We start from the raw sequence: 22,852 nt of genomic DNA on the forward strand, positions 1-22,852 counted from the left end.
TCCATTTAAGGTTAAGTAGGCAGCAGGTATTATCCCTGATTTTCAAATGGAGGAATAAATGTACAAAGAGATTAAGTGCCTCCGGATTCCCAATCCACAGCCCAAACTCCAAGATTTCACTGTGCAGAATCGTTTGGGTCTTTTGTTGATCTTTCTGAAACACAATCCTTGACAATTCATAGTCCCAAAGACAAAAGATATGGTATCTTTGTTCCTCTATAACATTTGCTTTGGGTCAAAGGCAAAGCTACATATTTTCAGGCATGACAAACTTTTTTACAGTTAAGCAAACTCAATGTGGGCAGAAAATAAGTCTTTGGTGTGTGTGTGTGTTTAATTTCCAAAAAGACATTGATGTTCTTTTCTGGGGCTGAACACTCTTTGAGTCCAACAGTGAGGCAGAGCTTGCGAACAAAACCCTTTCTATTCACTTCAAACTGTAGTATCTTTGCTAAACGTTCTTCGGAAAATTCCCAGCTTTGTTTAACAGATTACCAAGGCTTCTCTTCAAACTACCCAGCTGACCCCCATTAATCTAGTATCCTCGAGGTTGCCAGGAGAAACAGACTGTCCTCACCAGATTAAAGCTTGCTGTGGTATATAAGACAATTTTGCATAAAAGAAAAAATACTCTGATGAGAAGTGGAAAAAGCCTTTAGGTATATAGGCAGGCAGAAAATCTGTGAGTCAGGACGAACAGAATTATTTCACCTTAACGGGACTCACAAAACATTGACCATTTAGGGCCCAGGCATTATGCGGAGAAAATGAAATTTTCATCCAGATTCCATTCAGCTCTGAGACGCATTCAGGGCCTCATGCCAGGGGTTTCATCAGAGTCCTGATGAGGCCCTTCGGTTCAAGGCCCACGGCACCTATGACGCTAGTACGCACCCTCGAGGAATAAAAACCTGAGTTTCTTTCGGTGGAAGTGCAGAGGAAGAAAGAAGGTGGGGATTTCTTGGGGAGGGAGCAGAGGAGAAAAGGCAAATTGTTAACAAACAATTTGTACCACAGCAAATTGATAATAATTCCCAAGTCTTGTATTGAAGTCAAACCATGTCCAGTTTCTGGTGTGAGTATGAATGTGTTCTGTTAAAAGATAAACTGAGGCATATTAAACATTTTAAGAGCTTATTTGAGCATTTATCCATTCCAATAGGGCAGTGCCAAACCTGACAAGGTCAAGGGAAAGACTTATATAGGGAAAGTGAGGAAGCAAAGAAAGGAAATGGTTTGATTTAAAGCCTACTTGGCTCTTTGTGGCTGGTTGTCCTTAACGTTTTGATTTGGTAACCCTGAGACATTTCCAGGCTTAGAGATGGGTTTGCTTACATGCATGGAGGCATCAGAGCCCCTCAGTCTACTGGTCTCCTTGTCAACAGCAGGGAGTTAAGAGCTCCCTGGACTTGGCCCCAGAAGTCCTGAGTTGGGGTCAAGCTCTGCTATTCACTATGTCTGTGACCTTGGGCAAGGTTTTGGATATTTATGGACTTCAGTTTCCTCATGTCAAACAAGGTAACTAGGGGATTGTTAGGTTTATTTCTAATGGTCTCTGAATGCCTGGTAGCCAAACAAACGACCACCCCTCCCCATCTCTGTCACTTCTTCCCTCGTGATCAGCTCTGGGCCTGAGATAAGACCAGGATTCTTTCTAGTCGGGTTGCATTTTAGGGCCTCCTCTTCTTTCCCGAGTTGCTGCCCACAGCTGTCAAGGTCTGTGTCTGAGGAAAGCGGAGGAAGCACCCTTGCGGGAGAGGGAGGACCATGCTGGCTGGTGGCTCGCTCTCTCCAGCAGGCCCTGCACGTACAAATCTCATTCGCTCTTCAACCCTGAGAGGAAAATATCATTCAGATCACTTTACAGATTGGGCAACCGAATGGCAGAAGAGATAAAAGGACTCGTTGAGATCACGCAGTCGTAAATATAGAGTGAGGCCTGGCTATGCAATTTGTGGGGCTGAGTGCAAAATGCAAACGCGGGGCCCCTCGTTCAAAAATTATTAAGAATTTCAAGACGGTGACGGCAGAGCATTGACCCAAGTGTGGGCCCCGTCTAAGCTCAGGCCCTCTGACTGCACAGGCCATAAGCCGGGTAGAGCTGGAGGACAGACTTCTCTCTGTGGACTGTCCACACTGTCTCCATTTGCCCCTCCAGACCTGCTCCAGACACTTCTCCACGTGCTCCGTGCCCAGGAGGCTGACCTCTAGGCTGTGCCCGCTGCCTCCTGGTTGGTGTGGCCAATGGGGGGCACGGACAGGAGGCTGGAGGCCTGGGCAGTGTGAGCTCCCTCCCCACCGGGCAGCAGCTTGGCCATTGCTGTGTTCTCCCCCCTCTCTCCAGCCCGGTGACCGATCTCATGGTCACAGCTCCTGTAGATTTAGCTAACGGTTCCCTCCCTGCCCCTTCAGGCCTGGGTTTCCCCTGTGGCTCATCCCCGTGTTCTCCTCCAGCCCTCGCCACTGTCCACATCTTTGGAAACAGCCCTCTTTTAAAAAAGAGTGTCATCGGTTTCCTATGGGTTATCTGTCGGTTGACTTGCCCAACTCTCCCTTTTTCTTTGGGAGCTGCAACCTGCTTTTTCTTGGAAGAACGGTCCTGCCGCCCAGGTACCCAGGGGTCACGTGAAGCAAGCCTGGTCAATCAGAATCCCCCGACCTCTCTTGCCACAGTGACTGCCTCAGGAATGCGTGTGTCTCTCGGGGCCATTTCTGCTGGAATTGGTGGAAGGGGTGAGGAACTCTTTCCCTTCAGGATTCAGAACATTTTTTGTGTGTGTGAAGGGCCAGATAGTAAATATTTTAGGCTTTGCAGCCCACATAGGGTCCTGTCTCATAGCCTTCTTTTTTGTTGTCTTACAACTCTTTAAAAATTTAAAACCATTCCTAGCTTGCCATGTGTGGAGTGCAAAAATAGGCCACCAGGCCAATGATTTGCTGACCCCTTAGGGTCATACAAGGGAAAAACAAGTCAAAGAGCTCCTTGCAGCCATCATCTCTAGTGGCAAAGAGGAAGCCAGCCTGAGTGTATGTACACACACACACACACACACCCCCGCCAAGGAGAGAAATTCCTGGAAGCATTACATCATCTCCCATTAGAGTTCCCAACACCCTGGTTCTCAACTCTCTCTTCTACCTGTGAGCCACCCAGCACTCTTCCCAGTTACTAAGCTAACCTGAGCTGGTGTGAGTTGGGTTTCTATTACCTGCAAACGACCAACCCCCGGCTGACATATCTTCAGAACCCACAGCCAGCCCCTTCCTTGATCCCACTGGTCTCAGACCAATTCCCATGCAGCCCACGAATTGCACAGCTCTTGGCCAAGAGTATGGGATGAAGGCCACTCCTGCTGAAAGTTTCACACAGTGGACGTAAACATCTTTTTAGGATAGAAAATTGGAAGAACAGGAAATTTTAACCAAACGTGAGTGAGATCTCTGTTTGCACACACCTTCAGAGTCACAGCTCACGGTCCAGGCAACATTGCTGATTCTAAACAGGGTCTCCATGGTGTCACAGATGGTCGGCAGAGGCCTCGCACCGGGAATTCGGGTTTCAGGAACGGCAGCTGCCTCTGCCTCTAATTCAGTGGGTCCTGACTGAGAGTTGCTGCAAGGATGCATTGTGAGTCACATTCAGAAATTGCCGTTGCAAATGGCTTAGTGTCCTGCATGTGCAGATGTAAGAAAGGGGCACTTAATAGGCAGAATCTGTGACAGTCACTGAAGGGGAGGCCAGGTGGCCACACAGACCAGCTCCATCAGTGCAGCGACTGACCTCCAGAAGCCAGGTGGGAAGGGGACAGATTCCCAGGGTGTGTCCGGTAGGGACTCTTTTCTTTTCCTTAAAAGAAACGTTTTGGCAGAGAAGTGTATAAAAAGCTACCATACAGCCTCATCCATGACTCAGCTGGGGAGGTGGACTGTTTTGAAATAATTCTCCACCCTTTTCAGAAAGAAGAACGCAAAATGGTTATGAAATGGGAGTTAAATATGGTGATGGTCAATCTCAATGTCAAATATCCTGTCCCACTGACCCCATTAAGTCAGTTCATATTTGATTTGACCACGTGTCCAGATGTGGGTTGTAGGAAGACTGTTCACCACAGGGAGAACACTCGGAGAGACTGTCCTTCTGAATAAAGCAGGGTGGGTGTGTCGGCCCTTTCAGGGAGGCAGGAAGTTTGACCACTAGACCTCAGGGCCTCTCAGACTGTTCACGTGGGAACCTCCTGGGATCTTGAGAAAACACAGATTCTGATTCCATCATTCTAGAGTGGGGCCTGAGAGTCTGCATTTCTAATAAGCTCCCAGGCAATGAAGATGAACCAATCTACGGATGCAGTGTGCGTAGCCAGGGACAAGAGGACAACAGTGCTTTAGTGCTGGTGACATCTGGCCTCTAATACTTGCTCATAATAATAGCTAACAATGCACTGAGTGCTAACGACGAGACAGAAGTCACAACACTAGTAAGGAACGTTGTTAGAAACTGTCTGTAAACCCCATGCTCTTTCCACTGCTCCAGCCTGGCTCACTGCATGGTAGAGGCGAATGGGGGACCTCCAGCCCTCACAGCCCAACACGAGGTCCCCACCCCTAGCAGCCCAGGTGCAGGACCTGGCTTACTTGCCAAGCAGAACCTTCTGGATGGAGGTTTGGCCTCGTTCAGTGAAAAGCAGTCCAGGACTTAAAAGAAATACATCTGGCATTTCCAGACCCTGGGATGAACAGGCTTTAGTCTTTCTGTTCAGCCGATCTGCCTGATTGGGCAGAAATGGACTACCTGGATGAATGAAAGTAGGAGAACATCTATCTGATTGAAAAACTGTTGATGCTGTACAAAATACAGTAGCAAGATGAACTGCTCCTCCAGGGCAGACGTGGGATGTTTCCCCATAGCTCACAGCATTCCCTGGTGTCTCCTGAAATCCCCAGAAGATAGATCCTCAGGACGTGGTGCTGACTCCTGCCTTTGCTTCCCCAACTGACAGTTAGTAAAACATGGGCCTGCGATGAACAAATCCTCCAGAGAGGAAATATATATTTCAAGCATTTTTTGTCCCTGAAAAGAAGCCTGGAGTCCAGAAACTTTTGTGACGTAGGTTTATCATCTCAGTCTTTGTGCTGATCGGACCTGGGTGACTGTGGACCTGCATGACTGGGAAGAAACACAGTCAGCTTTTCAGACATGTCTACTCCTGGAAAGCTTCACAAAAGAGTTTTTTCTCTTTGGCTTCCTTTCTGAACCGTTTTTGTTGTAGAGCTCCAGGCAGAAGCAGCTCTGAGAGAAACTGGGCACAAGGGAAATTTCTCTCTGACATTTTCCCAACTTTCCCATCTGGATCCTCTCTTCCTGCCCTCCACTCCCTCCAGCCTCCTCCGCTTCCAATACTGAATTCCAACCACAGGCACAGGGTGAGTATAATATTTGCAGAGGAGGGAGGAAGTGGGAACAACCACTTGGATATTGTAGTGAACCGTATTTATTTTCTACATTGATGAAAAATTAGTCATTTTTTAAGTTGTCACAAAACAAATAGAATCATGACTTATGTTTTGTAATTTATGTAACTGATTTTATGTACTTCTAATTTTTTATCAGATTTCTGACGGTTATAAATCATTTCCCCTTCTAGGAAGATGAAGGCGCACATTTCCCCCTTCTGCCCAGCTGCAGCCATCTGGGAGCGTAGCATTCCACATTGTTCTTCCTGTACGGTGTTGAAATACGTTTCTTGACCCAAGATGGAGCTGCTTCTGCCCAGGGTGCCATGTCAGCAAATCAAAACTTAGACAACATTTGTGTCCCTGGAAATGTTCCACTTGATCAGAAAGGCGGTTCCCCAAACGCGAAGCCAGCTCTGGGGCCTCTACTTACTTCCTTGTTCCTTCTTTAGCCTACAAAATCTTCCCGCGTTCCAGCCCATTCTGACGTTCTCCAAAAGGAGACTGTTCACTTCATGAAGTGTCAAATAAAGTTTGTTTGTATCACCTAAGTTGTCTTCTTTGGTCATTTTTAACAGTAGTAATCAGTTACTTGTAACTATTAACTGGTGAAAACTCAGGTTGTGTACAACAAGGACCTACTGTATAGCACAGGGAACTCTGCTCAATGTTATGTGGCAGCCTGGATGGGAAGGGAGTCGGGGGAGAATGGATACATGTATACGCATGGCTGAGTTGCTTTGCTGTGCACCTGAAACTATCACACATTGTTAATCGGCTATACTCCAATATAAAATTAAAAGTTAAAAAAAAAAAAGCTATTGCAAAAAGAAAGAAAGAAAGAAAGAAAACTCAGGTGGTATGGATCCCAAAGACTAAGGCCTGTGCGGGGGGAGGACTACCTGGTAAGAGGCCTTGAAAAAGAGTCAAGTTAGAGACAAGATGGCCCCAGGACACTTGCATGGGGCAATGTAGGAGATCACGGAGGAAGTCTGGAGATTAAAAGCCTTGATATCTTGGAGAGTAGTTGAGACTCCCTTCTCTTAAGGGAGAGAGATTTATCTGTGATGAATGTAATTACTCAACAGCAAACTTTTATTGCAATAGCAAACAACTGGAAATAATTATTAATAGAGGGAGGAGCTTGTAAAAAAATTTATGGAACTAGTAAATAAAACATGGACCTGCCATACAATGAAGCCATTAAAACAATGAGTTAGAACTACATGTGCTATTAACAAAGGTCTCGAAGCATATTGTAAATGGGGAAAAATAAGAAATGTATAATTTACTCCTGTTTGTTTTTGAAAAATAAATATATCACTAGATATACACATAAAATATCTGGAGTAATACATAAAATATTAATAAATGTGCTTATGGTAAGAGAAACTGGTGTCTTCAATATATACTCTTTTATAATATTTTTGCTATTATTAATATTAGTTAACATTTATTGAGTACTTGCCCTATGCCAGGCCGTGTTCTAAGTGCTAGGTATGTATCATCTCATTTAATCATCCAAATACCTGTAGGACAGATTTTATTATCTTTAGTTTACCTTTGTATAAACTGAGGCACAGAGATGTCAAGTAACTTGCCCAAAGTCACACAGCTAGTAGGTGGCAGAGCTGGAACTTGAGATCAGCCTCTTTATCACTTGCATTTCATCACTATACAATAGTGCCGCTATTATTACCTTCACTTTCCAGATGTGGAAATAGAGAGCCAGGGAAGTGAAGCAGTGAATCATGGATTCAAACTCAGGTAACCCTATCCATTATGCTACATGGTCTTCTTTCTTATATTGTTTGAATTTTTACCAAGCAGATGTATCAATTTTCAGATTTAAAAAATCTTGATAAAAAGTGGAAGATATTCTATAGCTTTACAAATTCTTTGAGGAACTACAGTAAATTAGTTCTATTCTAGGAATACAGAAACTGACCTCCCTGTCTTACCCTTCAGGGCTCACAGGGGAATGGGAGATACCTACAAATGAAGAGACAGTATAAACACAGTAGTAGAGAGAGAAATGCGAGATGCTTTGGAGCCCAGAGAGCTCCAGAATTACGGAATCCCAGAATTATAACATCTGAGCTGAGTTCTAGAAGGATAAGTAGGAAGGAGCTGGCAAATTAAGAAGCTGGTGCGTGGGGCTGATGGGATGGGCAAGGAGAGGCAAAGACAGAGGTAGAAGATAACAGGCACCTCCAAGAACTGCAAAGTTCAAGATGGTTCCAGCACAAAGTTAAAAAGTTTGAGTAGCTAGAAATCAGACTGGAGAAGTGGTCAGGAGCCAACCAGTGTATTTCAACTCAAGAGCTGTTGGTCTTTGGACAGGACAGTTCTTTGGACAGAACTGCATCTCCCATTCAGGATATTTGGCATCCCTGGTCCTTGCCCACTAAGTGTTAGTAACATACCGGACACAGAGAAACCCCCAAATAACCCTAAATGAAATGATACTGCTAGATCCCATCTTCCTTTGAGAACCATGAGATACAAAGACTTATGGGCCATAAGGGGTGAAGACTTTATCATAAAGGCAACAGGAGACGTGAAGAATAACAACAGATTTGCACTTCAGAACTATTTCTCTGAAGGATTCCATGTGATTTGGAGGTGTGAGAAAATTGGAGGCTGGGGAAACAATTGGGAGGTTGTTACCGGAATACAAGTAAGACATTCTGAAGGCTTAGAAGAGGGCAGTGGGGAAGTAGGAAATAGACTGACCACCGCTAAGGAGACATTATTAATACGTGTGTCTATCGAGTGGAGGTGAAGATTAAGGAAAGAGCAGCCAAGAAGTCTCCTGGGTAGACCTTGGTGACTTTGGGTAGACATTGGAGCCATGTACCATAAGGAATACAGAATGAGTAGGTCTGAGAAAAGGAAGGAAGGGTGATTTTAACTGGGACATATCAGCAAATTTGTGGTGCATTTGTGACATCCAAATGGGGATGTCTAGTGGGTCAGGAGAGAAGCGGGAGCTGGAGATACACGCTTGAGTCCTCTGTGTATGTGCTTTGCTGAAATCATGGAAATCGAATGAGTGTAGCTGACTTGGGGAATTGATGTGCCCTACATTGTCTTTTGAGGCAGGAAGAACCATTAGGTGAATCATATGAAATTGCCAATACTTAACTGTTTTTTGACTGTCAAGAAAAGAATTTCATATGGTTCAAACGAAGATTAGCCCCATCTTTATACCTCATGAGATTATTTTTACCCTCTGCAATATTGTAGTACATATAAGAAATACGTATTTGGTCATTGAGATGACCGAAATATATTTCTCATATGTATTTGGTCTTTGTCCATGGTTCCTGGCTCACGGATCCCCAAACCCTTTTGGTCTCTTGTCCTCAGTTCCTGAAATTGCTTCACAGCCATAAAGGTGAAATAGGTTTCTTGTTATTCATAATAAACTCCTTTCCACTACAACTGGGTTTATATTAATGAGGTGACTTTAGGAAAGCACCTAAGGATGGGAACTTGTTGCTAGGGGAACCGACCATGAATAGAGGAACTTTCAGTTCATCCCCTGATTTCCAGGGAGGGGAGAGGGGCTGAAGACTGAGTTCAAGCACCAGTGGCCAATGATTCAATCAGTTATGCCTAGGTAATGAAGCCTCCATAAAAACCCAAAAGGAGAGGGTTTGGAGAGCTTCCAGGTTGGGGAACCAGAATGCTTCCATGGGTTCCAACTCTGTGAGGACAGAAGCTCCTCTGTTCTGGACCTCGCCCTATGTATCTCTTCATCTGGCTGTTGATTCATATTTTTTAGTATTCTTTGTAATAAACTGGTAATCTAGTGAGTAAATGGGTTTCCTGAGTTCTGTGAGCTGCTCCAGCAAATTAATGAAACCTGAGTAGGGGGCTATGGGGACCTCAGATTTATAGCCAGTGGGTCAGAAGCAGAGGTAACAACCTGGGCTCGCAACTGGTGTTTTGTGGATCTGATGCTATCTCACGGCGGATCATGTCAGAATTGTGTTGACTTGTAGGACACCCGGCTGGTGTCCTGAGTATTGCTTGGTGGTGGTGGGGGCAATCCCCCGACCACACACATTGGAAATTGGGTTCAGAACCCAAAATGCCCTCATCGCCTACAATAGCGATTTAGATAATCGACCTCTTGTGCAGATAGAGGAAATAATAGAAGAGTTGGGTGAGCTGCTGGGCAGAGACTGGAAAACTCAGGCTGCAGCCTGACAATCTGAGGGCCTTGCCAGGGTCAGGCAGGAGAAGGCCAGCCACACTGAGGCAGGAGTGTACTGATGACCTGCTTGACTGCACTGCCAAGAAGGGGTTTATTCTCTGGGAAGAGTTCCTACACACCCTCAGGAGAAACAAGCCCTCCGTCTTCCTTTTAGTGAAGCCCAGGGAGACAGTCATTAGCAAAAGAGCCATCTGCAGGAAAGTCAAAAGTGTTTAGGTCTGAAGAGGGTGGGTGGAGATTTTCAGGCTGGGCTTCCTCTGATTGGGGATGGTCCAGCCTCTCTCTAGGCCAAGGAGAAGAATTCAGCAAGCCAGATCACCTTGGAGCAAATAAGAGTATCCTTGTACTCCAAGTGTAGGTCTCCCCTGCTCCACGAGTCCCATTCTTCCAGCATCCCTTGAGAAAGAAGGAGTTTATCTCATATCTTCCGTTGAGTCGTGAACCGGGCAGATGTTCTTTCACATTACACGTTATTGCCATTCCTCTGACCACCGTTCATGTTACTGATGGTCACAGGCTGGAACACCTGGACTCCAGTGTTCCTTAATAGAATGTTGTGTCCCACATGTGATCAATACAGAGGAAGAAACATGGAAGTCAGTCACACTTTCCCTTACTTCTATTCTCCAAAATGCTGCTATATAAGGTGGTATAATTATATAACATGTTCTTGAAAGGCTGTGTATAACTAAAGGGACTTTTACTGAGGGAGGTGGTTTTTTATTTTACCTCCATGTTTTTGTTGAGAGACAATTCTCCATGAACATCGCACATTTCTGAACTATCTGGGTTCTCTAAGCAAAGACATTTACAGCCGAATTAAGAATTTTTGATCCAGCAATTCCATTCCTGGGTATTTATCTGAAGAAAATGAAACCACTAATTTGAAAAGATGTATGTTCCCCCATTGTAAGCAGCTCTTTTCAGGAGGCCCTTTGTCGTATTACATTAACAATAGCTATATATATATATACACACACATAATGTTTTTTTATTATGGTAAAAGTCACATAATATAAAACATACTATTTTAACCATATTTAACTGTACAGTTCAGTAGCACTAAGTACATTGACATTGTTGTGCAACTCTCACCATCATCCATCTCCCGAATTTTTCACCTTCTTAAACTGAAACTCTGTCCCCATTAAACACTAACTCCCCATTCCTCCTTCCCCTACGCCCCCGGCCCCTGGCATCTATCAACGTACTTTTTGACTCAATGAATTTGACTATTCTAGATACCTCGTATAAATGGAATCAAACAGTATTTAACAAAGCTATATTTTAACTTAACCTTTACACCAGGTGCCCTCATGCTTCACTAACCTCTGGACCAAGCACACCCTTCAAATCTTTTGATCACACAATGCCTTGCTTAACGTGTTGATTCTTTCCTTAAATTAAAGAAGTAGAAATGATGAATAAGTAATTAACGGATGACTAGATCTTCTCCCCAGATTCCCCTCCAGTAATCCTGTGAGCAAACTGCATGAACAAGACAGCATCTAAAGAAAGATCACAAGTATTCAGCAAGTCTGCACACAGTGAAAGATGACGAAGATTGTGGCCCCCCTCCCCGAATGATTAATAGTGACTAGCTTCCCCTTTCTCCCTTTAAAAACTTTCATGGTTGAGCAGAATCTTCGGAGTTGGTTCTGGGACACAAGCCCACTTCTCCCAAGGTTGCCAGCCTCCTGAATAAAGCAACCTTTCCTTTTCTAACCAACATTTGTCTTTGTATTGGCTTTCGAGCAGCAAGCAGCCGAACCTGCATTTGGTAATACCATGTTCATTGCCACATTATTTTCAATAGCCAGGGTGTGGAAGCAGCCTAAGTGTCCATCAATGGACAAATGGATAATGAAGGTGTGGTATATATATAGAATGGTATACTATTCAGCCACAAAAAAGAATGAAATCTTGTCATTTACAACAACATGGATGAACCTTGAGAACATCATGCTAAGTGAAATAAGTCAGACAGAGAATGACTAATACCATATGATCTTACTTATATGTAGAATTTAAAACAACAACAACAATAACAACAACAAAAACCTAAGCTCATAGATACAGAGAATGGATTGGTGGCTGCCAGAGGCGCGAGGTGGAGGGACTGGGAGAAATGGGTGTAGGGGGTCAAAAGTTACAAACTTCTAGTTATAAAATAAATAAGTCCCGGGGATGTGGTGACTATAGGTAATAATACTGTATTGCATATTTGAAATTTGCTTGAGAGAGAAAATCTTAAAAGTCGTCATCACAAGGAAAAAGATTTCTTTGTAACTATGCATAGTGACAGGTATTAACTAGACTTATTGTGGTGAACATTTTGCCATATATACAAATATCAAACTATTATATTGTATACCTGAAACTAATATAATGTTATATGTCAATTATACCTCAATTAAAAAAACACTTAAAATAATAATAAAGAGAATATTTGTATAAGGAGACATTCTGGGATACTGAAACTTAGTAACATCTCCCTCCCTAGAGATACTTCAAGGTGGAAAAGATAAAGACCTCCTCTTCCTGTACCCAAAGAAGAGTAGCTTAAATTCCAGATTACAGTTAGGTTTTTTCTCTTTCCTGAGGAGATGATATGCAGGCCACCAGTAGCCCTCTGATGCAAAATCAGAGTTTCCTAACTGTGGGAATCCTCTCTAATAATGCTCCCCACTGTATGAGTAGCCCTCATTTAGCCCTCACTGCATAGCCCTGAGGGCAATATTGTCCAAACATCATGCTGCTTTTGCTGAGAGCAATAAATGGTCTTTGTCTCTGACACAGAAGTCTCATTTTTTTTTCTGTGTATATGTATATATATATACAAATAGTCACATATATGTATATAGATCTATTAGATTGATATATATTTAAATAAAAATATATATCATGGTACACATAAATAAAAGTGTGGCAGGCTAACTTGTTAGCTTGCAGGTAAAATAAAAGTCTCAGACCCTTCATAAATTCTGACTTAGTTTTTTATGTAGATTCCTCTAAGGAAATCCTTTCCCATTTAGAATGATTATCCTGGCCTGGGATTCATTCCATCTTTCCCTCAGAAAATAGTGGGAATGGGGACGTTTAGGATCATTCAGGATGGATTTGGCATCCACGTCCAAGGTTATTAGCGCTGCTCCTACAGGTATGGATTGTCTCCTCACTACTCAAGGTCATCCCATGGTCACCATTGGATCAAATACATTACACCTTCACAGGTAATAAGGCCTTAGGACAATCATTAGTATCGACAACAGAAAGTCCCGGAACTTACTGAGGAGGAGACCTTGTTTCCTGATGGCACCACTAACCCTGCACAGCTCACACCCCGCTAGGAGTCTGAACACTTACCCTCTACCTCGAGCACCTTTGGAAATTCTTTGTTCCTCTTCCAGCTTCCAGACCAGGCCTCAGGGCCTGCAGATGTCAAAGGAAGGACAGTTCCTTAGGCTCTACCACTTACTAGCCACCTCTTAGCTACACGAAGACCTGGCAGCTTTGTGTGTGTGCCGACACAGAAAAGCTTCAGCGGCTTTAAAATGAGTGTGTGCTTACCCAGAAATACTTTCTAATTACTACCTGGCTTCCCCTCCCCACCTAGAACATTCTAACAGCCCCCAGCAACTCTCAGCGCTCACGGAGGCCCAAGCAAGGGAGGATAATTAAGCTCTATAAACTTTACAGAAAAATCGACATCTGTTTATGTCTTCCCTGTCCTGACACTACTTCATGGAAGTTCCCCCAATTTTCAATATTTAAAAGGAAACAAACCAAAAGTAGGTAATGCTTTGCAGTAGGGCTTCATGTTTCTGATCAAGGATCCACTTTCCACTCACCCGTGTTATTCCGGCCTCCCCACCACATAGTTGCTCATCTCCATCCGGTGAAGCCAGTCTGGACCATGTATTGAGATGGTGGCCAGTATGGCAGATTCCAGACTTGCCTTTATGGAGACAGCCAAACTGTTCTAATAATCACCTCCATACTTTCCTCCAGGATGAAATTCACGTGATCCTCCCGGGTGTCTGCCCTGTCATTCAGTAGTAGGAAAGATTTTGTGCTAATCCTCCTTCTCCCGTCCAGGAAGGAAAAAAAAGAGCTCATCCAAGCCCTGTTGTGCAGTACCACCTGCCTATTTGTCCACAGCCAAGTAATGATGGATTTGGAGCTGGGGCGATGAATGGGAATTGTGTTTATTTTATGAGCTGCAGAAAGTTGGCTGGGGAACCCAGCGGGAGGCTTAGCTGGAAAAAAATGATTTGATCTTATGCTGTGTGTCTTCTCTTTAGAAAAATACATGGCATTATCCGTTCCTGAGGTTGGGAAAGAAAACAAGGAAGGCATGTTCTCCAAATACTGGGTTTAAGGTCTGAGTAGCTTAGGGTGTTAGGCTTTTCTCTGTTTTCAGGGATGCAACACTCAGGCCAAAGGCTGCCTGCTAATACTAGGCAGTGGCAAAAGGGAGAATGGGCCACACGGGGCCTGGAGGGGCCCTGACAGAGGGTCCCTGGGCCAGTGCTCAGTGGCCTGGAGAGGATTCCACACTTTGGGTAATTTTTAGATGGCAGGAAGGAGCAGCTGTCCTCGAAAGCTGAGGCTTTTCCTCACGGCAATATTCTGGCATGCGTTCTCATGGAAGTCACCACAGTTATCTTAATGAGAATTTCGCTAAACAATTTAACACAGAACAGCTTTGGAGGATGTTATGAAGAAAAACACCACGTTGGAGTCTTTACTTTTAGTGTTGATTGATTGGCAGGAGACAGTTTCTGGGTTGCTTTCTTGTTAAAGCAGTTTCCCTAAGTTTCAGTTTGTACAAAGTCCAGGCTGACTTAGGTTTGGGAAGAGGGCTTTGGTGTGGGCATTTGAAGAAACATCTCACTGGCAATTCCTGGCTGAAAAGCTATTGGGGAGGAGAGAGAAGCAGAAGAAAAACGATATTAGTGAGGAAAGTTTCTTACTAGTGAAAAGAAATAGTGCCAGCGGAGTCAGAGCCAAATAGGATTTTGTTCTTAGTGTAGCCATACCTATATGTCTCACTTCTCACTCTCTTTTTAGGTATTAATTAACTTACTAAGTAATTTGTAAATTTTTTTTTGACATATGATTGACATGTAACATTATATTGGTTTTAGGTGTGCCACATAATGATTTGATATATGTATACAGTTGTCCCTCAGTATTTGTTGGAGATTGGTTCCTGGACCCCCTTGGATACCCAAATCCAAGGATGCTCAAGTCCCTTATATAAAATGGTGCAGTATTTGCATATAATCTAAGCACATCCTCCTGTACACTTTTAATCATCTCTAGATTACTTACAGTACCTAATACAATGTAAATGCTCTGTAACTAGTTGTAATACAATGTAAATGCTATGTAAATAGTTGTATGGCCAATTCAAGTTTTGCTTTTTGGAACTTCCTGGAAATTTTTTTTTTATTAAAAGATTTTTGACCCTCAGTTGGTTGAATCCAAGGGTACGGAACCCATGGGTAAGGAGGGTGGGCTGTATGTTGCAAAATGTTCAACACGATAAGTTTAATTAACATCCATCAACACACATAGTCACTACTTTTATTTTCTTGTGATGACAACTTTAAAGATTTACTCTCTTAGAAGCTTTCAAATGCACAGTACAGTATCGTTAACTATAGTCGCCATGCTGCATGTTATTCCATCCCAGGACTTGTTTATCTTATAACTGGAAGCTTGTACCTTTTGACCCTCTTCTCACATTTCCTCCACTCCCGCCCTCAACAGCCTGCCTCTGGCAACTCCCAGTCTGTTCTCTGTAACTACGAGCACATTTTTTTCTCCCTCTTTTTTATGCCACATGAGAAGAGGCTGAGCATGATAAGGCAGGAGAATACAGAGGGAAGTTGTTTGGGAGCACTAGAAAGACAAAGTAAAGCTGTCCCTTTATATTGCTCTAACAGCCCAGGCAGTGGTTCCCTGTCCCCGCTGGGTGAGCCGAGGGCCCCTGCCTGCTAACCCATGCAGCGCCTTTGTTCAAATTAGAGAATGGCAGTGAGGCTGGGTGAGCAGAGCAAGGTCTGAACTTCAGCCTCTCTGCACCCCCTTGGGATAGTGCACTGAACACCCATAGCACTGGAGAGAAGCCCCTGTGGCTGAGGAAAGACCCATGAACTTGAGTGTCTTCCCTGAGGTCAGTCTTCCTGGGAGTCCCAGCCCTCCAGCCTGGAACACAGAGCCAGGACTTCAGGGTGACCCAATTAGACGATGGCAAATGTCACAGCCACATAGTATCTTTTTTCCCCCTTCTTCTGCAAGAAGTCCTTTCCCCTCAGAGGCCACTGTAATTAACCCAAGAGAGAACAAGCCATCCTTCTAGTCAAACAAGAAGCTGCTATCACAGTTGACATCTTCAAATGGAAATCCCGTTTTCAAGGATTTCATGTATATGTCCTTCCATGTGAAAATCCTTATAAGTGATGTTAAAAAAAAAAAAATAGAAAGAAAAGCCATATTAGTATTCCACTGTGCCTCTACCCCATCCTCCTGTATCCACACCAGATCTAACAGTTCAGAAATCTATATGAAGGAGCTGCTCTGCTCATTAAGGAATCAGACAATGACAATCCCGTTGTCTGAGCCAGAGTGGGTGCAGAGCTGTGAACTGCTTTGTCTAAATGCCACAAATTGTTACAGTTTTGCTCTGCACTTCAGTATTGGCGTCATCACCCTTTAATGGGCCAGAAGGCTCTGCTGTAACATTCAAAAGGAGTAACAACATTCTTGGTCCCTGTCCAGTTTTCAATATAATTATTTGTCAGAATCATATTAACCTGATATATGACAAACGCATAAAATGGATTCATTTAGGTCTCCAGGAGTCCTCCCTCATTAACTCTGATATTTATAGCTATGGCTCTGATGCTACAATCCCTCCTCCTGTGAAACATAGAGCAGGGATGTCAGATTTCCCTGACGCTGTTGGGGGGGAGTCATTTGTTATCTAGTGTTGCAAAGAGGGGCAGAAGAAATCTGGCCTCGAGTCCAGGCCCCCATGAACCTTGATTGGCTCCTCTGAGAGTTCCTCTCTTTTTAGGGCAGGGGAAAAAAACTAAAACTAAACACTTGTACACAAATCCTAAAGGTTTAATAACTTTCCCAAGGTAATGAGGAAGAACCAATAACTCTGAAGTATTCAGAGAGCTGGTTCTGTAATCAGACTTCCTGGAATCAGATCCTGGCTTTATCACTTACCATACTAGCTTGGGCAAGATGCTGAATTTCCTTAGACCTCAGTTTCCTCATCTGTAAAATGGGGGTTGTTGAAGGGATACAAGGAATTAACACATAGAAAGTGCTTAGAACAATTTTTGGCCCATAACAAGTGCAAAATAAATGTTACTTAAATTATGATTACAATTGCTATTACTCCCTTGGGCCACAGCGAAACCGAGTTTTTGCTCTACAGGTCTACAGTCCAGCACAGTCGCTTTCACACCGCGTTCTAGGGAGCACTGGGCTTGAGCAGAGGTGACCCAGGGACCCCAGAGGTGGAGGTGGGGTAGCTGTGGAAACTGCAGGGGCAAAGGCCCATCAGAAGCATCATTCCCCATATTCTTTAGTCAGAGCCTTGATGCTTCCACGCATTTCAAGTATTGGAATCCTAGATGAGTTTTCATTTAAACAGTGGGTTCTGGGACTGAAATGAAACAGATTGAAAACTGCAGCTCCAGATACCTGTGACCTGTTCAAGTCCCCCAGCTAATCTAAGGGGCCCTATGAGCACTTGTCTCTGTTGCTCACCCCAAATTCATAAAACTGTGATCGCGAGGCCGTTAGAAGTTTTCTTTTACTTTTAATTTTTTGGGAGTGACATGGCTGGGACTTTGAATTCCTGGTGTTGCCAGAGGCTAAGGGTGTTTCTTTTTTTTTAATAAATTTATTTATTTATTTATTTATTTATGGCTGTGTTGGGTCTTCATTGCTGAGCGTGGGCTTCCTCTAGTTGTGGCGAGTGGAGGCTTCTCACTGTCATGGCTTCTCTTGTTGTGGAGCACGGGCTCTAGGCGCACAGGCTTCAGTAGTTGTGGCATGTGGGTTCAGTAGTTGTGGCTCGCGGGCTCTAGCGTGCAGGCTCAGTAGTTGTGGTGCACGGGCTTAGTTGCTCCGCGGCATGTGGGATCTTCCCGGGCCAGGGCTTGAACCCGTGTCCCTTGCATTGGCAGGCAGATTCTTAACCACTGTGCCACCAGGGAAGCCCTGAGGGTGTTTCTGAGGGCTTGTAAAAGGCTGTGTTGGAAATGTTGTCCATGATGACAACCAGAACCGTGAGCTTTTATTGCATCGGGACTAGCAGAGCTAGTGAGCTGTTAGTAGTGACGGAGTCTGAGTTCACTGTGGTGTTTCTCATGTTGCCGTCTTCATGGCCGAGCTTGTTCCAGGAATCCAAGGTCCACTGTGTTCTCAGATTGTCCACCTATCTCCTGGAGACCAAGCATCAGGCATTTGCAGTCAGCTCACATTCTTGCAGAGGGCCCTGTTTGACTCCCACAAATCCCTTTAGGATTGATTCATTAATTCTGAACAATAATGAGAATGCAATGAAGCCTTTTCTACTCATTCCAAAAGATCCTAGTAAACACCAATATCATCCCATCATTTGCTTCCTCAGAACTTTAGTTTCTCCCCTGTAAGTCTGTTGGATAAAGTTCAAACTCTTCAGCCTGACTTCTGGGCTGACCTAACCCAACTAACCCTAACTTTCTGATAGAGCAGGCAAGTTTTATCACCACCCTCCATGTCATCTGTTCCCCACTCTCTCCACCTTTCCAAAACTGATTCATTGTTAAAGAACCACCCCTGACCCCTCTTCTCTTCTGAGCCTTCTCCTGACTGCTCAAAACACGATTTCTCCCTTCTTTGATCTACAACCGTGTGTTCTGTCTGCTTTGCTCACTTAGGCCATTATTCCATGATGGCAGTTCTAGGAGTAAAGAGATGATGCATTAGACACACCGTCAGGGAAGGTCAGTTGCAGTTACCAAAGCAGGATCCCAAAGAGTGGCATCTGGCCTGGGGAGACGGAGTACCGCTAACCTGACTCTCCCAGCACTCATGTATAAGTCAGAACGCTCATTGTAAAGAGACGTAGGCCATTCACATGAGCAGAATGCATGGGTCCCCTATCCTGGGCTCTTTTCTCCCTCCATCAATATGTCAGGGAAGCTTAACTGGTCATCAGGAGGTTGACTAGACATTTCAGCAAAGAAGGAAAATAGCTTTGTGAACTATTTAATATGGATTACAGTGAGAACTGGTTACACCCCTCTGTCCCCTAGCAGGAATGGGGACCCTACTGACCAAATGCTCTGGCCCCCAATTCAGTGTCTCTCCATTGGATATTGTCATCAACAGTGAAAATATCTGCTTCTCTTTTCCCCCATTTTTCTAAGCTCATAAGACTTATTTTTTCCCTTCTATGACTCATCAATTTTATCCTTTTACTCAAGAAATATTTGTTGAACATCATTTGCTATGTACCAAATGCTAGAAATATAAAAGTGAACAATACCCTGGATATTTCCACACCACTGGCTTTACTACAGTCAAATTTTGATAAAGATCTAAAAGCCATTCTTTCTTTTTAAGGTGACTTTGGTATATTTAATCTGATCCATTTAGGCCTTGATACCAGAGTTTTGCGTAACACCATTACCTGACTTTCCTGAGTGAATAGCTTATTGCCTCAATAGTATTTTAAGTTCCTAGAAGGCAGAGAACAACTCAGTATTTCACAGGTATCCCTTGTAGTAGGTAAGGTATGTTGTGCACATAGTAAGAATTAAATATTTGTCTCTTTACAAGAGACACCATGTTTCTTACCAGCCATAAGGCAAGGGGGGGGGGCAGGTTTACCTAGTTTTATTTCAGAAATTCCCCAACCAATGACCCACATTAAATCCAGCCAGCAGACATATTTTATTTGGTCTACAGACAGTTATGGTTTTTTTTTTTTTTTTAATTGAGCCAACATTTAAAAAGGTGAGATATCTCTCTCTCTCTCACACACACACACACACCCTTAGAATTCCAAGCTCCTTTGGATTTTCAGCTTCCTTTGAAAAACTGGAAGACCTACAACTCTTGGTCTCATACCCACTGAGCAAAAGTGCTGGCACGAAAGTATGCAGGACCACTTCAGAGAGCAAATGTTCCCGGTAGGCTGCAGGATCTGTCGCTCTGTGTTTCATCACACTTGGCCTGCCTCACTTACATAACAGCTGAATCTTGAGGCAGTTGAGTCTGTGGCCTCTGTTTTACACGAAGCCAGTATATTGGGAAAGGGAGGAAATAGCCTCCATCGACCCACAAAAAGAGAATCACTCTGAGCCAGCCCGGAGTTTCCTGGCGCTCTGGACATGAGGACAATCTGGCCGCTGGGCCTGCACCTTGGACCTGGGCCTTCCTTATGGTTAGTGTTCTCTGGAATGTGGATGCTCCCTGCTGAGGAGACTACTGGGGCTCCAAATGGCCTGTCTCACTGAATCCAAGTTCTCTGCCTCTCCAGCACAGCCTGGACCCCATCTAAGCAGTGTTCTGGTTCGCTGCGTGCTGACTACCCTCAAGTGCTGCCAAGGCAATCTGCTGGCTTTGCTGTCCCCTCCCCCATACCTGTCTTTCTCATTCTCTCTTCAGGCAACATGGAGTGGAAGAGTGCTCACCAGGAGGAAAGTAAAAAAGGGAGGAAGGAAGAGGAAGGGAGAGGGAAGACTTTTAGAGAGGGAGTTTTATATGCTTCATCCTATTTGATCTCAGGTCTCTGTCCAGAAAGATTTTAGTCATGTTTGTGGGTGTGTTTGTGTTCAAGTGTGTTGTATACATGGGATATGTGTGTGTGTGTGTGTGTGTGCAAATAGACCTGCAACTCTTATTCAAGATAGAAAAGGAAAAGCAATAAGAATATTGAGCATATCAGGACGTCCCTGGTGGCGCAGTGGTTAAGAATTCATCTGCCAATGCCGGGGACACGGGTTCAAGCCCTGGTCTGGGAAGATCCCACATGCCACGAACAACTAAGCCCATGCACCACAACTACTGAGCCTGCACGCTAGAGCCCACGAGCCACAACTACTGAAGACTGCGCACCTAGAGCCCATGCTCCACAAGAGAAGCCACCACAGTGAGAAGCCCGTGCACCACAATGAAGAGTAGCCCCCGCTCGCCGCAACTAGAGAAAGCCCACACGCAACAAGGAAGACCCAGCGCAGCCAAAATATAAATAAATAAATTTAAGAATTAAAAAAAAAGAATATTGAGTTTGTAACATAAGTGACAACCATTGTGCAAGAGCAAGCTGCTTTCCTATCAAAGTACCAAGTGCATGTGTGCCCGCACATGTGCACATTAGGAATATACATGCACGTGTGCCCACACACATATGCATTTCTTTTTTAAAAATTATAACTTAATGACTTGCTTATGTAGAAACTTGGAACATAAAATCTGAAAAAGGGAAAGAAGAAGGAATAAAACTCAAACATAATCTTAACACTCAGAGATAATTTTTCATCTATTTCCTATTTCTATGCATAATGCATATTTTATATAGCTGGAGTTTATATTGCATATTAAAGTTTACTAGCTTGTTTTTTCCCTCTTAAAATTATGTCATAGACATAGCCCAGGGACATAAAAAACACTTTATAACAATCATTTTAGTATTTCCACTACAACCATAGTGGGGGTCTTCACAATTTACTTAACCAATTTCTAATTTTTGAGCATTTAGACTGATAAAAGTTTTTTGACTTTTGTAAGTAACATGATAATAAACATCTTCACCCAAGGATCTTTGCATTAATTATTATTTCCAAAAATAGAGTAACTGGACAAAGAGTAAAAGTACCTTTAAAATTCATGAGTTGTATATTGTTAAATTGCTTTCCTAAAGGTGATACTACTTTATCTTCCCAACACCCTGATTAGAAAGTGTGCCCTAGAAAGCTCACAGAAGTGTTCATTTAGATATACCTAGCTAAGATGTCTAACAATACACGAAGGACTTATTTTATTGTATAATTTATGAGTGTCAACAGAATATATCATTTGAGAATATCAAAGCCACTGGCTGAAAGTGTGTTTGCCCAGGCGACACAATTCAGTCTTTCTAAGAGAAATAAAAGAGTAAACCTCTTGTTTGTCCCCAGTTACAGCTCTGGGATCTTCATCCTTCTCTAACCGCCCCCTTTCATTCCAGGGTAGACCTGCAGCATGTCACACAAGTGACAGTGACAGAAGTGACATGTTCACTACTGCCCGCCATACTACTGGCCAGCAGAAGTCCCTCAGCTCACTGCTACAGAAGCCCCTGCAGAGCCCGCGGGGCCCCATTTTCCTCTACCGCCCGCTTCCTTACAAATTCTCTCTGGATCCCCAGTATGTTACCATTGCCTTTTCTCCTTCCCACTCCAAACTTCTCTTTTGAAGTGAAAGGGGAGAAATAGCCCTCCAAAGGATACTTTCAGGTTTCACAACTGTACTGTCTTGGGCTGTATGAATTTTTATTTGTGTGTTTCCTTCTTATTATTGTTATTACCATTTGCTCTTTGTTTTACAACCCTCATTCCCTGTAACTCACAGAACCGGTCTAGCCAGGGCTGGCGTGGCACCAGCCACAGGGAGCTCGAAGGGCAACTCTCCCACCTCTGCTCAGAGAGAACTTTGCCCCACCCCGAAAACTGCCCAGGCCAGAGGAGAGGAGGGTGTTGAAAGGTAACCTTTGTTTTCCTCTGGCTTAGGGATTTTAAGATCCAGCATTCAGACGTCATCCTCAAAATGTCCAGTCATTTTCCATGCCATGAAGCTCCATGGTCCCCCATGTCAACAACTGCTTGAAGTTTGCCCACAGGCCCACTAGGCATCCTGGAAGTTTCAGCTTGTGTAGAACCTACACCCTTACTGGGGACCTAGTTATGGACCATTCAACATAAAAGACATAGTGAGGTTCTGATGTTAAAATCCAGTCCTTCCTCCTAAGAAGTTGTAAAGTATCTCTGTCCCCGTTCTTTCTTAGGGATTGTCACCCTGATTATCTTCTGCCAGTCTGCTTATATTTTTCACTCAGATAGCATTCTGTTTCAAAATGGTCATTTCCTTAATCCTGGGAATTTTTATATTAATTACAAA

Source organism: Eubalaena glacialis, chromosome 6 (assembly GCF_028564815.1).
Source record: "Eubalaena glacialis isolate mEubGla1 chromosome 6, mEubGla1.1.hap2.+ XY, whole genome shotgun sequence".
NCBI lineage: Eukaryota > Metazoa > Chordata > Mammalia > Artiodactyla > Balaenidae > Eubalaena > Eubalaena glacialis.